At 37.8% G+C, this 13,716-nt stretch overlaps 1 protein-coding gene and 1 pseudogene across 3 annotated transcripts in view; both read right to left on the reverse strand.

The window, feature by feature from the left end:
• KCNIP1 (potassium voltage-gated channel interacting protein 1) overlaps positions 1-13,716 on the reverse strand; it is a 725,477-nt gene that overhangs the window by 434,386 nt on the left and 277,375 nt on the right. The gene's annotated exons all lie outside the window — the stretch shown is intronic.
• LOC132766654 (small ribosomal subunit protein uS17-like) lies at positions 6,947-7,474 on the reverse strand (annotated as a pseudogene).

Consider the following 13,716-nt stretch of genomic DNA (forward strand, 5'->3'; position numbering starts at 1 on the left):
TATATGATAAACGCTTTTATTTTGAGGCAGCCCATGAAACAGTGCAATTACTAATTAGATAATCCAAAACAGACCAAAATGAAAAGGGTACAGTCATCAAGTTATAAAAATAAAGTGATTCAAACTTATGCCTGGTGCAGGCAATGCCAAGTGACATCACAGCTAAAGGCAATGCGGCCAGTTCTTTATTCTGCCACCAAGATGGCATTCCCCTGACCAAGTATCACAGAGCCACCTCCCAATAGGTTTTATCTATGAGAATAAATGGATTCACTCTGCACTGATTTGACATGAAGTGTTCTCAGGTAACTCACTAAAATATCACATTCTTTTCAATACATCTTTCCAGATCCTCTGATCCACTTACATCATGATTTCTCAGTTTTGTTTGCACATATGTGCTTAATCTTTACAAAATGAATTAAAAAGTGTTAAGACAAAGAGAGAGCAAAAGACAACAAAGAAAAGCAACGAAAACAGTGTTGTGCAAGATAACTTGTATAAAAGCTTGAAGTACGTATTTCTCAGCTTCAACTCAGCATACATATTAATATGGCAAATGTTTCCAGCAAATGGGTTGTTGTAGGTTTTTGGGCTATATGGCCATGTTCTGGAGGCAATTTTTCTCCTGACGTTTTGCCTGCATCTATGGCAAGCATCCTCAGAGGTGAGGTCTGTTGGAACTGGGAAAAAGGGTTTATATATCTGTGGAATGACCAGAGTGAGATAAAGGACTTTTGTCAGTTGGGCTGGTGTGAATATTTCAACTGACCACCTTGATTAGCATACAATGGGTTGACTGTGCCTGGAGCAAACTTTTCTTGAAAGGTAATTAGATGTCCCTGCCTGTTTCCTCTCTGCTGTTTTTGCTGTTGCAATTTTAGAATTTTTTAATACTGGTAGCCAGATCTTGTTCATTTTCATCGTTTCTTCCTTTCTGTTGAAATTGTCCACATGCTTGTGGATTTCAATGGCTTCTCTGTGTAGTCTGACATGGTGGTTGTGAGAGTGGTCCAGCACTTCTGTGTTCTCAAATAATATGCTGTGTTTCCAGCAAAGTCAGATGAGAGGGACGTTTTTCATAATATTCTTATCTTGGCTCAATATACTTTACAGTGGATACCTTTGCTATCTACTATTTCTTAACAGAGCCCACTCAATGCGGTTCATAGCAGCTTCCAAGTGATGGACAGCTTTTCAAGGGATTGAGTCACATGGAAAAGTTACTACATAGTAGGGCTGGGCGGTTTCGTTTCGTAATTTCGTAATTCGTTAAAAATTCGTTTTTTTTAATAACGAAGCGATTTTGAACCATTCAGGAGCATCTAAAAAACGAAACGAATTTTTCAATTCGTTTCGTAATTGCTTCGTATTTGTTTCGTATTCGTTTCGAAATCGTTTCGAAATCGTTTCGTTATTATTTCCGCATGTCTGGGGCAAGTTTTATAGCTGTTGTTTGTTTAATCAGTGAAAAAAAATTATAAATATCACACCAACAGTCAACAACAGAGGGAGAGGGAAGCTTCAAAAGTTCCCCCTGTCCCATATGGAGGTTTTTTAGCGTATTGCGCGGTCGCGTCCGCCATTAACGAATCGATTCGTATTCGTTTCGAAATCGTTTCATAATTGTTTCGTAATTTACGAAATTTTGTAAATATCGAACTTTTTTAAAGAAAAATTTCGGAATTCTTTTAAATATCGAAACGCAAAAACCCCCAAAAAACGAATCGAGTTTAGAAACAAATTTTTCCGTGGTTGCCCAGCCCTACTACATAGCTATAGGCACAAACCTGCTGCTATCGATGTCCTATTTTTCATGCTATTAAGACAACTTTCTGTGTTAATGCCACTTAACTACAAGTTAAGAACATTTTAATCATGTTCTATGATTTGATCTATGACACATATAGGTCTATGTTACATCTTCTAGCCATGAGCCTCTTCTTTGTAACCTCAGGTGATGTGTGGGCTTGGTTGTGAAAACTGATGGTAAGGAAGTATATGGTTCTTCATTCCAACTTCCTACTGAAACTCCAGTTTAAGGTGGCTCTGTGAATGCATATAGTACAAGAGCATATTTGACATGTAAAGTAGTGGGACTGAGCCATAACCCCATTCTTGTCTTGAGTACCTTATATAAACACAAGAGGCTTTGAATTTCATCTCCAACCAGGGTTTCCAGTAGAGCGCCCTTTTTCATTAACGTGGCTGAGATGTTCATCTTTCCTCTCTAGAACACTCCACTAAAATTGCTTTTCATTCATTTTTAATCCGTGGGTGGAAGATTGCCCACCCACAAGTACAAACTGTTCTTCTAAACAAAAAATAAAGTACTTTTAAAAGGAAGACCATAATCAAAGGTCTTTTCTTGGGTGGTATCTTTCTTTCCCTCCGGAGTCCATAGAATGTGAACTATAAAAATATTTCCTGGCATAACTATGCCCTTTTTCTAACCTACAAGAGGTCATGAGTTGTTTTGTCCTAAGTAGTGGGAGATTTTGTGCTTGGCCTTAAGGTCTTTTCATGTAAGTTATGAGGCAAAGTGCTAAAGTACCGAATATTTTGGCAACCTTGAAGCAATTCTGTTTAACCTTTAGTTAGTCATTTGGCATTTTAATAAAAGTTCTGGTCAGAAAATATTCTCACCTGAACAAAACAAACTGCTTATAAAAGTTGCAGTGGGTAAACATAGGCTAATTTTATTATCATGTTGTCTCACTGCTAGTATTTATGTTATATAACAAGCATATTTACTCCTTAATTAAAAAGACTCTTGTGGAGTCTGATCAATGAGAGGATTGTATGGCTAAAATATACTTTGGCAAATCCTATGTGACAAAATACACTCCTTTAAGAAAAGTCACCAATATTTGTAGGATACAAATATTGCTCATCCCAATGTAATATATGTTGCCTTTTCTGCTACAGACATTAGGCTTGAGGACAAGGTAGTTGAAGCTATATGGCAGCTTTAAAGCCTTCTAGAAAGATGAAATGAACTTTAGAAGTGAAAAGTGTGTGAGCTGTTTGTATTGAACAGTGTCTCGTTATTCCCTAAGTGCTCCAATATTTACTAAATAGTCACAGAATGTTTGATGTCTTTAACATGCGATGATATTTCACTTCAGCATTTAAAATCTTGACAACTGGTAGCTGAGTGTTTGTTAAATAGTCACAGGATGTTAGATATCTTTAGTTGGCACTCAGTGATATTTCATTTCCATGTTTGATATTTTGACAACTGCTAGTTTGTAGATATGCAGCTTCTAAGGAACACTTTCCCCACTGATTTGTCTGGTCAAGCACATTCCTGTGCATATTTTATTAAACCCTTGCTGAGCATGTCTCAAGAAATCCTGTCCAATATACAGAGGTTTAATAGCAGGTGCAGGAATTTCACTGTACATATGCTGGTAGGCTTCTGTGGGCAACTAATGAGCTGTAACGAGGGCAGAATGTTGAAGTTGACCAACTTTTGGTCTGATCCAGCAGGGTTGTTCTTCTGTACTTCTGCACTCACTGGAGATGGATACACTCCTGGGCTCAATTTGTTTTCAAGCTTGGTTAACCAAATTGTTTCCCAACAAAATTAGAAAACGGTGTCATTATTTTCAAATTGAATTTTAAACCACATTGGTTCATTGCACTTCTAATAGTGTTGATGAGAGTGGAGTGGGAGCTAATCCTTTCCCCAACTTCCCATCACTGAAGAGCTAATACACAATGTGTGCAATTAAGATTGCCAGGTGAAAACAGGGCAAGGATCCAGTATCTTTAATGATTCTGCAGAAGTGGAAATTTAGCAGTTACTGCTTGCATAGCAAGCAATACCTGTGGAAATTACCTTCTTCCTGCATTAAGTTTGCAAGAACCTTGTCCTGTTTTTATCCAGTAATCTTGTATGTAGTACAGTAACTGCACACATTGTTGTTTCACTTTGGACCAATTACACTGAGTTTACATGAGAAATTCATGGAGCTTGGGTTCAGACTGTCTCCTGATATAAACCTGTTCAAATTTTAAGAAACTTGGATAGTGTTTTTTCTTGGTCCCTCCACCTTTACTGCTTTCTCTGGTGAGATAATGGGAAAGACCATTTTCAATTCTTGTTTGTGGATTTCTCTTCCTTGGGAGGCTAGGTTGACCCTCTCTCTGGTCATTTCCACAAGGCAATCAAAGATCCTTTCATTTATCCAGATGTTTTATTCTTGACTGGGTTTTGCATACCTTTTACTTGGGTTGTTTTATTGTTATTGTTATGTATTAACTGCTTTTTATTGTTGCAAATCAATGTTTTTAATATAATGTTTTATCAAATTGTTTGCTAAAGCTCTGTACGATGTCTTGTTTTAACTTTGCATTATACCTTGTATTTTGTTGTAATTTGCCTTGAGTTTCATATTGGTAAAGGGTGAGCTACGAATAAAATAACAGAACCTTTTCAGTAAATGAAACATTTTCTTCAAAATAAGATAGGTGGAACCGTTAAGAAAAGCTCAACATACTTTTTTAGATTCTGAAGTACACACAGTCAAAAATACATATACCAGACAAATGTCCAGAACCATCCTTTAATCAAGGGGAAATGCTTAAAATGGACATTAAGAAAGATGCTAACCAAAATATTTACAAATGTTTACTTGGTAAGAAAGTAAATGCTTTGCAACTAGAAATGGAAATGTGGAGAAGAATTTTGGTAGGCCCTGTAAAATGCAATGAAAATGAAACTGCCACATTTTCACTCCCTGAAATATATGTGCTATCTTTATGTGACCCCTGCCAGAATAAAATCTGCAAATTGGGATACTTACATGATGGAGAAAATGATAATATCTAGTAGACATGGATAGTTCCACATCGGATAACTCGTAACTCATTATAAATTCATTAAAATTACCTTTTTGAAGCGATTTCGAAGTATTTTAAAAAAACAGGAAATCCCTTTGCCCTTCCAAAGCTTTTTCTGCCATTTTGTTACAACTCAGGAAGTGAGCTGGAAATATTTCTGCATATTTTCAGCCCTCTGACCTGCTGGGAGGCAAGCAGCTTGCATGCTGGGAGGCTACTTGCCTACCAGCCAATCAGGGGAGAAGTTTTGGGGAGGGGAAGGGTTTTGGCAGCCATTGCTCTATATAAATGGGAGCACATGGCTCAGAGGCTCATTCAGAGCCCGGGAAGAGAAGGGAAAGGGAAGGGAGGTTGTGTTGAAGGGAGGTTGGAAGAAGTGCAGGGCGTGCAAGCAAGCAGAGAAGAAGGGCTGGGAGAAGGGCTCTTGCTTGCCTGGCTACCTACCTGCCTTGCCTCTTGAGCATTGTTTCTTTTGGGATTTGGGACAGATGGGCACCGCGAGGGTATTGGGGTGTGTGAGTGCATGGCATGGGTGGAAGGAGCAACATGAAAGAACCAATGCACTCCATTTTTAAAGCCCCAGCGTTGTAGCAGGTCTCTCTGGCCTCAGTGCTTTTTTTAGTTTGTGTTGCACATTGCCTCAAAAGAACTAGATCTCCCATCAATTCATGCCACTCTTTGAACACAATCTCTCCTTCCTAAAGTTGTAAAATCAGCTTCCAAGGCCCAAAGATCTCAGGGCTGTTTGTTATTTTCTTAGTTTGCTGTGTGTTGCCTAAAAAGACTACAAATCCCATACATTCAAGCCTCTCCTTCCCTAACTTGTGGAATCAGCTTCCAAGGCCCCAAAAGGTCTCTTGGCTGGCTGTTTGTTCTTTTCTTAGTTTGCTGTGTTTTGCCTAAAAAGACACTACAAATCCCATACATCCAAGCTTCTCCTTCCCTAATTCTTCTAAAAATGGGGGAGAGAGAGAATCCCCTGAAGTTTGCCTAGTGCCATTTGCTGTTTTTTGTGTATTGCACATTTGCGTCCACCATTAATGAAGCGATTCAGAAATTTCAGAAAGTTCTGAATATGTTTTTGGAAAAATTTGGAATTCAATTCCAAATCGAACCACCAGCACCCCCTACATCCGAAACGGGTTTTGAACCATTTTTTAATCAACCAACCCTAATATCTAGAATCAGCATGGGAATTCTCTGAACTTCCAGATGTTGCAGGACTATAACTCCCAACCTATTTAGTCAGCATAGTCCATGGTGGAGAATGCAGAAGCTGCAGTGCAACATCTATGGGGCAATTTCCATCCCTAGTCATTCAATCTGGCATTTGTTGTGGCTCATTTAGACTGAAAGAATTGCTAAAATGATGAAGATGAAGATGATGATTATAATGCAAGTCCAGGAGAAGAAAGAGGTGACATTTTACTATGTATGAGCATTTTGAACTTTAGAGCTTTTGCATCCAGAAGCACAGTAAGAATTTGAAAGGCAGATTTGGCTAAAGAAAGGATGCAGATGAAGCAGTGCAAAGCATTGTTGCCTTTGGTATCTCCTGGATCCTGTTCAGTTCTGGAAAAAGAAACCTATGTTTCCCAGCATATTAGCATGGAGGGGCAGAGCAAATCAGCATTGATCCATATTGAATGTGATTAGAGATGATAGTACAACTGTTCAGATAAAATTTTATCTGAATTATTTTCAGTCACCATAACTGCTCAGAATAATCAATACATAAGTATTTGTTTTCCCGATAGTTCCAAAACAGGATTCAAAATGATCTAAACCCTTCTTGAGGTGTAGCTTCTCAAGTGTTCTTATTGTGTATCTCAAGTAATGAACTTCTAAAAGTGGTTTCTGTCTAACTCTATTGTGAATCAATGGCATTTGCAAAATATACTGAAGAACATCAACCTCCACCCACAATAAAACCTATTTTTAATGCAGGCATGGAGAGAATTGTCCAGTCATGCAATATAACCTGCCATATTTGTAATCTGCCTAACCTAAGGGCTTTTTACAATTCAGCTAAAACCACAAATCAAGTTCTATATTCAGTGGTCTAGCGTTCCATATATTTTTTTTTGGGGGGGGGGGGGTCTTTATAAAAACTTTATTTGGGAGTCTAGAGGGAAGCTCCTTCCTTCCTTCTTCAGAACTTCTGGAACTGCTTCTTGGTGCCGGCAGCTTTGGTCACCTTCAAAACATTGAAGCGGACCGTCTTGCTGAGTGGGTGGCACTCACCCACTGTCACAATTTCCCTGATCTGGACATCCCTGAAACAAGGGGACAGGTGAACCAACATATTCTTGTGGCGCTTCTCAAAGCGGTTGTACTTGCGGATATAGTGCAAGTAGTCCCTGCAGATGACGATGGTGCGCTGCATTTTCATCTTGGTGACCACTGACAGGATGCGGCCTTGGATCGAGACGTTACCCATGAAAGGGCATTTCTTGTCAATTTAGGTACCTGCAATGGCCCCCTTGGGGGTCTTGAAACCCTGGCCGATGTTATTGTAATAGCGAGGGAGCTTCTCTTTGTTTGTCCCCCCCAAAAGCACTCGCTCCTTGTTCTGGAAGATGGTGGGCTGCTTCTGGTAAGCCCTCTCTGTCTGTGTGCCCACCATCTTGGGCCACGTGAGGTGAAAAGGGCCTAGCTTTCTATTTTGACACATTGTATTCTGCATTTGTTTACTTCAACGACATTTATGCAGGGCAAGGGCAGACAATTTGACTGCAGCCAAAGCCTGCCCCTACATTCGTCAGAACTAGGTATCGTATACGTTCCTCCATGCCTACATCACCCAGATATTCAAACTCTTTATTATTTTTAATTGAAAGGTTCCTATAACCTCTACTTGCAAATTTTAAGTTTGAAAACAACTTCTATAGGCAGTTAAAAGGAATTGCTATGAGATACCCTATGATCCCAATGGAAGAAAATTTGAAAATGAAGTTTGAAAATGAAGTGAGTTCAAATTGAAAATTTTGGATGAGGCATTTAGATAATGTTTTCTATATTTGTGAAGGAATACAAATGAACTCATGAAATTCTAGAATTGAACCACCATTGGAACAATTCTTATGTAGAATTCAAGAACATGAAATAAACTTTTTAGATTTAAAAGTGTAAAAAAAGAGCAGGGGATCAGTTCACACTTTCCTATACAGAAAGTGCATAGGTGCCAGCACTTATTTAAGATTTAACAGCTCACACTCCAGATTACTTAGATTCTATCTCCCCTGTGAACAGCTCCTACAATTGAAATGGAATTGTTCCAATGAAAGTGACTTCAGAAAGGAAACCTGCATATTGACCAATCGTTTAACTGACAAATGGTATCCAGAAGATGTGCTGGTTCAGGTTTACATCGGAATTTCAAAAGCCATGCTTTGAACTACTAAAACACAAGGCAGGCCACAATTCAACCATCTTAACTGGACTCACATCTTCAATTATACTACAAACATGTTTCCATGAAAACGCATTGGCACATAATTCAAAATATACCATGTTGACAGGAAAGGTTCCAGCTATCACTTAAATAAACCAAAAGCATCAGAGATATTTTGTTGAATAGCAATTTAAGGGAACATAAAGAAATAATCATGAGCACTCTGATGAGTTTAGTCAGATCACAGCATACTATATAGTGTCTATTGCAGGTATTCTTCCAAAATGACAGAATTTACACAGAATGTGTACTGAAAATGCAATAAGTAAATATATTTCTATCATAGGTAGTAACCACAAGAAAAAGGCTTCAAACCATTGTCTCTAAATGAAAAATCTGATCAAAATTTTTTTTGAAACTATTTTTTTTTCTTTTGGAACTGATAAATAATCAATTAGAAAGGGTCATGGAAGAATATTTCAATACATGTAAACAGCTGCAAGGATTTTATATGCTCAAAATGGAAGAGTGACTTATTACCTACAAACAATGTCTGTTTACTAAAATGGAAGAAAAAAGGGCATATGTTTTTAAAGACTGGAACCTCCAACTGACTGAAAAAGATGACAATTAGACAACTATTGCTTTTTTATAATTAGTTAAATGCACACATGAGGCATAACTAAATGTAGAGTTTTAGAATTAAAATACAACTGCTGAAAAGGTTATGGGAAGTCATGTTTTTCTATTTTGTTAGTTTCAGTTTTTGTTACATAGGTAAAATACCTGGTTTAGATTTGTGCATTCAGGTGTGATAATGTTCATATTTATTTTTCCATTTTTTCTCCTAGTCTGTATTAATTTGACAGGTTGGTATGTTTACAGTTTTTTGTTGTTGTTTCATTGTTTTAAATTTCTTTTGAAAGTTTTATTCCATTTCTACTTTATGTAGATTTTATTCAATACAATTAACTATTATCAAAAGGAGAGAGAAAGAAGAAATAGGTGATCCCTGGATAAATCATTTCCTGGAATGCCATAGTCCTACAACAGACCTTAAATATTGTGGGGGACAAGAGGAAAAGCAAAGAAGCAATGTAGGTTATAAAATTAAATATTTTGGTTCCTAGTTTCAATGAACAACTTCATCTTTTCCCAATTTTGTAAATCTTGTTGTAACTTTTTCTAACTGGGATAGTGTATATGCACATAATGAAATATCTATTGTATGAAACAAAAATGGATGGATTCACTAATTCAGAGAATTCTTCATGTCTAATTGTTACAAGTTCAGTTCTGAGTCCATGTTTATTCAGCCTGATTTAGGGTTGCCATCTTTCTCTGCCTAGCAGGCTCCTCGTCCATGAACAATGATATAGATACTAGACAGCATGGCCCTTTCTAAGCCATGCACTTTGAACTTGCTCAGTGTAGGCACTGAACATTTCAATTTAAAAAAAAAACCCTACTTCTTCATATTTGATTCAACTATCCTTACTACCATATCTGCAACAACATTCATATATCAATTACACTGACTATGATGACATAAAGGAAATGAAATATACATAGAAAAACCTGGTTACTTTGATGGCTCGTTACATTAGCTAGCATGCAAAGAAATTCACAGAGACATAATTTTATTGATCCATTATTTCAACACATTACTTAACACAAGGGTTCTCAAAACCTACAAAAACTATAAATGTTATATTTTCCTGATCAGTCTATTATAGAAAATACGATTTTATAGATCAATTAAATATTAAATACTACTTTCTGAGATAATAATCTTGCAAACATCTGTATGTTCATAAGGAGAATACTACAGTAAGACAAGCTTTTCACCTTTCCCATGCATCACTGTCTAGACTTGAAAGTAGAATCATTTCCTCATTAAAAGACAGAGCAGAGACTTTCCACTCTAGATACTTTTGTGAAAGGAACAACAAAGACAGTATTTTATAGTGACAAAAATAAAAGGGAAAAGATAGCTCAGTTTTTTAAAAAAAATATTTACCCTTTGTCAACTTAGTAAAGCGTCCATTGCCACCAAAGCAATTTGGACACATGGATGAGTCTTCTTGATAGTTATTTCCAAGCTGTTGAATGTCCTTCTAAATTCAGTCTAAAAGACTGGACTGGGCTCCTCTCTGCTTTCCTCTAAGTGGCAAGCAAATGCCTTTTTATTTCAATAGACATTTGATGATTAAGTGATGGCAAGGAATCTTTTTATAGTGTGTGTATGTGTGCTTTCTTTTCTCTTTTTCTTAATGACTTCACACTGCTAAAGATTAATGACATTTTAGTATGGTTTCTTATTTATTATGTTTCATCTTTTTTATTCATCAGGTTTTTACCTTTATATGTTTTAGCCTTGTAAGCCATGTTGAGTTCCATGTCGATTACTTTCAGGGGTTGGACCAGATGGCCTTTTTGTCTCTTACAACTCAATGACTCAATAAAATTAGTAAATCTCATTTGCCCCCTCAAAAGAGAAAGCACTCACCTACCTCATTCTTGAACTGCACACAAGAACTTGTTGGCACATGCCACATCCCTAGTTATCAAAGGAGCCTAAACTGCACAGGTCCAATGTGCATACAGCTGCTTAAAGCATCAGGCTAGGCCTTCTAAACATTCATTATAGATGTGAAAGGAGTCTTAGCAGTTATACTAAAAAATGAATATATCTTGGCCCCAATAAGGATATAATACATACGCCAAGGTGCACAAATATGTGAGCATTAGAAGGTTTTATGTTATAGCTATGAGCCTGCAGTCCTCCACATGATGCTGAACTCTATTTCGTACCAGATCTAGATTGTTATCACATGTGTCTCCTAAAACAGGTTCCCCTGTGGGAAAGTCACCTTTGTTGAGACAGGAGCGTGCCTCCCTAGCATTGCTTCCTATTGCACTGATTCATTCTGTATGTGCTTTGAGCTCATTGACCTTCTCACCCATGAAGGGATGTAACTCCTCCGCATCCATGTTCTCCCTGTCTTTATACATTATTTATTCTTTTTAGGTATGAACTGTGCAACTTCAAGAGTTTTGAAACTGTCTCTCCCCCCCCCCTCCACCCCCTGCCCCTGGAACACTCCAATTTTCAGTTTTCAAGTTCCAATGATATGCATTCTAAAATATTTTTTTCAAGTGCTTTGCAGTGTTAATACTTTTGGTATTGTGTTTATTTGGCAATTAGGAGTTGTACTTTAAAGTTTTTCAGCTTTTGTAACAAAGCAAAAGCATATACAAGTAGGACATTCTGAAAAATGTTCTTGCCTTAAAAGAAAACATTCAATTAATAGGGGCTTGTTGTAGGAAAGTCATAGTTGTTCCTCCTTTTAAAAAAGAAGAAAGAACAAAGGAAGTGATCAGGAGAACCAGAAGGGGGAGGGGTTCAGTTTGTCCCTTGCATCCATGAATGAGAGTGCTTGGATGATCGGGGGAGAAAGGGTTAGATCTTTCCTTTGTGGTCAGGAAGGACAGCCCACAATGGATATCACATCCCCCAAATGAGTTGCTAAACCACATTGTAAAATGTGTTTGACAAAGTTGCTAGAAAGTTCATTCAGAAGCCAAAGGATGAGGAAATATGATGGACATTGCTTTCATCCAATACAACTGTGATATGGTTTGGTTTGGGATTAGAATATGATGATGATGATGTGCAGTAAGAAGTGTCTAGTGAATCTGCAATGCAGCTTACTGACTGGTGTGATAATGTTCCTTATCAATGTAGTCAATTGTGTTTTAAACTGAAGGAATATTTCATCAACTCCTGAAGGGTCACACCCTTTATGTTTGGAATGCCCTGGCTTCCTAAAATCTGCCCAATCTTGCAGCAGTTTATAATGATTGTTGTAGTCGTGTATTAAGGTTAAAAATAGCACATTGCATGTGCAAGTATATGTATTTTTATAATGCTTTACACACCAACATGTTTCGTTATCCCTCTGCTCACTAATGTATTTCAGGTTTTTTTTAAACTCTTGCAAAATGCAGACAACCATTAAGAAAGCAATTCTAAGCATACATATTTGAAATTAAATTCCACTCACATTAATCTGCCTTACCCATTAATTTATCAGATTCACTTCAGGGAGCAGGTTTAGAATTGTGGCATAAACTACTCAGACATGGCTGATACATAAGAAGAAGCTAGCCATGGGAAAAATGTACCATTTCAGAAGAGTATGTTGTGGCAATGAACATATTCACTGTTAGCACTCATTTAAAATGAGGGTGATGTGGTTGCCACAGCAGCATTCTGACACTGATGTTGTAATAACTGAAAAAACATTGTGTATCTGTACATTTCTGTGTACACACATCCAATCTGATTGCTAGGATTACCACATGGAAATATGTGTGTTTAGAGAATTTTTTTTTACTTTGGTGGAAATAATTGTAGGTGAATTTTAGAATAATTTAAAGGGAAGTTTTGCAAACGTAATTTGGGAAATTAACTTGCCTTTTTGTGAAATAGATGTCAGAGCACAGTGGTGTATATTTTTCATAAGTCTTTTTTCCTTAACACTGTCTTTTTATTAATGGCATGATTTGATGCACAAGTAGGTTTTATGATTGCCTCTTCTTTTTACTCCTTCCTGTTTGACATTTTCTGTAGTCATCATTCGTAAAAATGTTGGAGCTCCCTATTTCACTGAGTATGCATAGGTCTGGAAGGGAATTGACCGTGTTCTTCCTTCACTGGTCCTTTAATCTAAAAATGAATAGTGTATATTGTTGTGTAGGGGCTGACCTCATGATTAAGTCAAGACGAGGTCCAAAACTTTGGGTTTTGATATGACCCATGGATAAGTTGAGGAAAAGCACCAAGGGGACAGCTGCCCCTGGGCAGGCCTGTAGCGAGGGGGGGGGGGGTTAGGGGTTCAACCCCCCCCCCCGAAATGTTTCAGATTTTTTTTAAAAAAAAACTGGTTTACTCATGAATTTTAACTGGTCAACCAAATCCGCATGCTAAGTCTATGAGATGCAAAAAATTAAGAGTCCCTCCAAAACTGCAAGCACTATCTCAAGCAAATATCGACAGTTTATTCACACTGTCATTACTTGCAGCAATAGCCAATGTAGTGAAGCAACCAAGTTGGGGGGGGGGGGTTGAATGCTCTCATTAAGGAGGCCAGACTTGGTTGAGGTGGTTGACAGGGGTGGAGCTGCAGGCTATTGAAGGCTGGTCTGCCCCCTGCTGTGCTCTTTGCTTCAGCGTAAGCTAGGAGGCAGGTTTCAACCCACCCACCCTCCCGCGAAAATTTCAACCCCTCCCCAAAAAAAATTCTGGCTACGGCCCTGCCCCTGTGTACCACTATTTTCCCATTCAAAAGACATTCAAAAAGTGCTATGGCAGAGAGAAAAGAGGGGCCATGCTCTCTAATAGTTATGGACACAGCTATCACGTTTTGCCACATTACTCAGAGAAGATGCTGGTCCTTTTTTTTTTTTAA

Source organism: Anolis sagrei, chromosome 2 (genome assembly GCF_037176765.1).
Source record: "Anolis sagrei isolate rAnoSag1 chromosome 2, rAnoSag1.mat, whole genome shotgun sequence".
NCBI classification, from domain to species: domain Eukaryota; kingdom Metazoa; phylum Chordata; class Lepidosauria; order Squamata; family Dactyloidae; genus Anolis; species Anolis sagrei.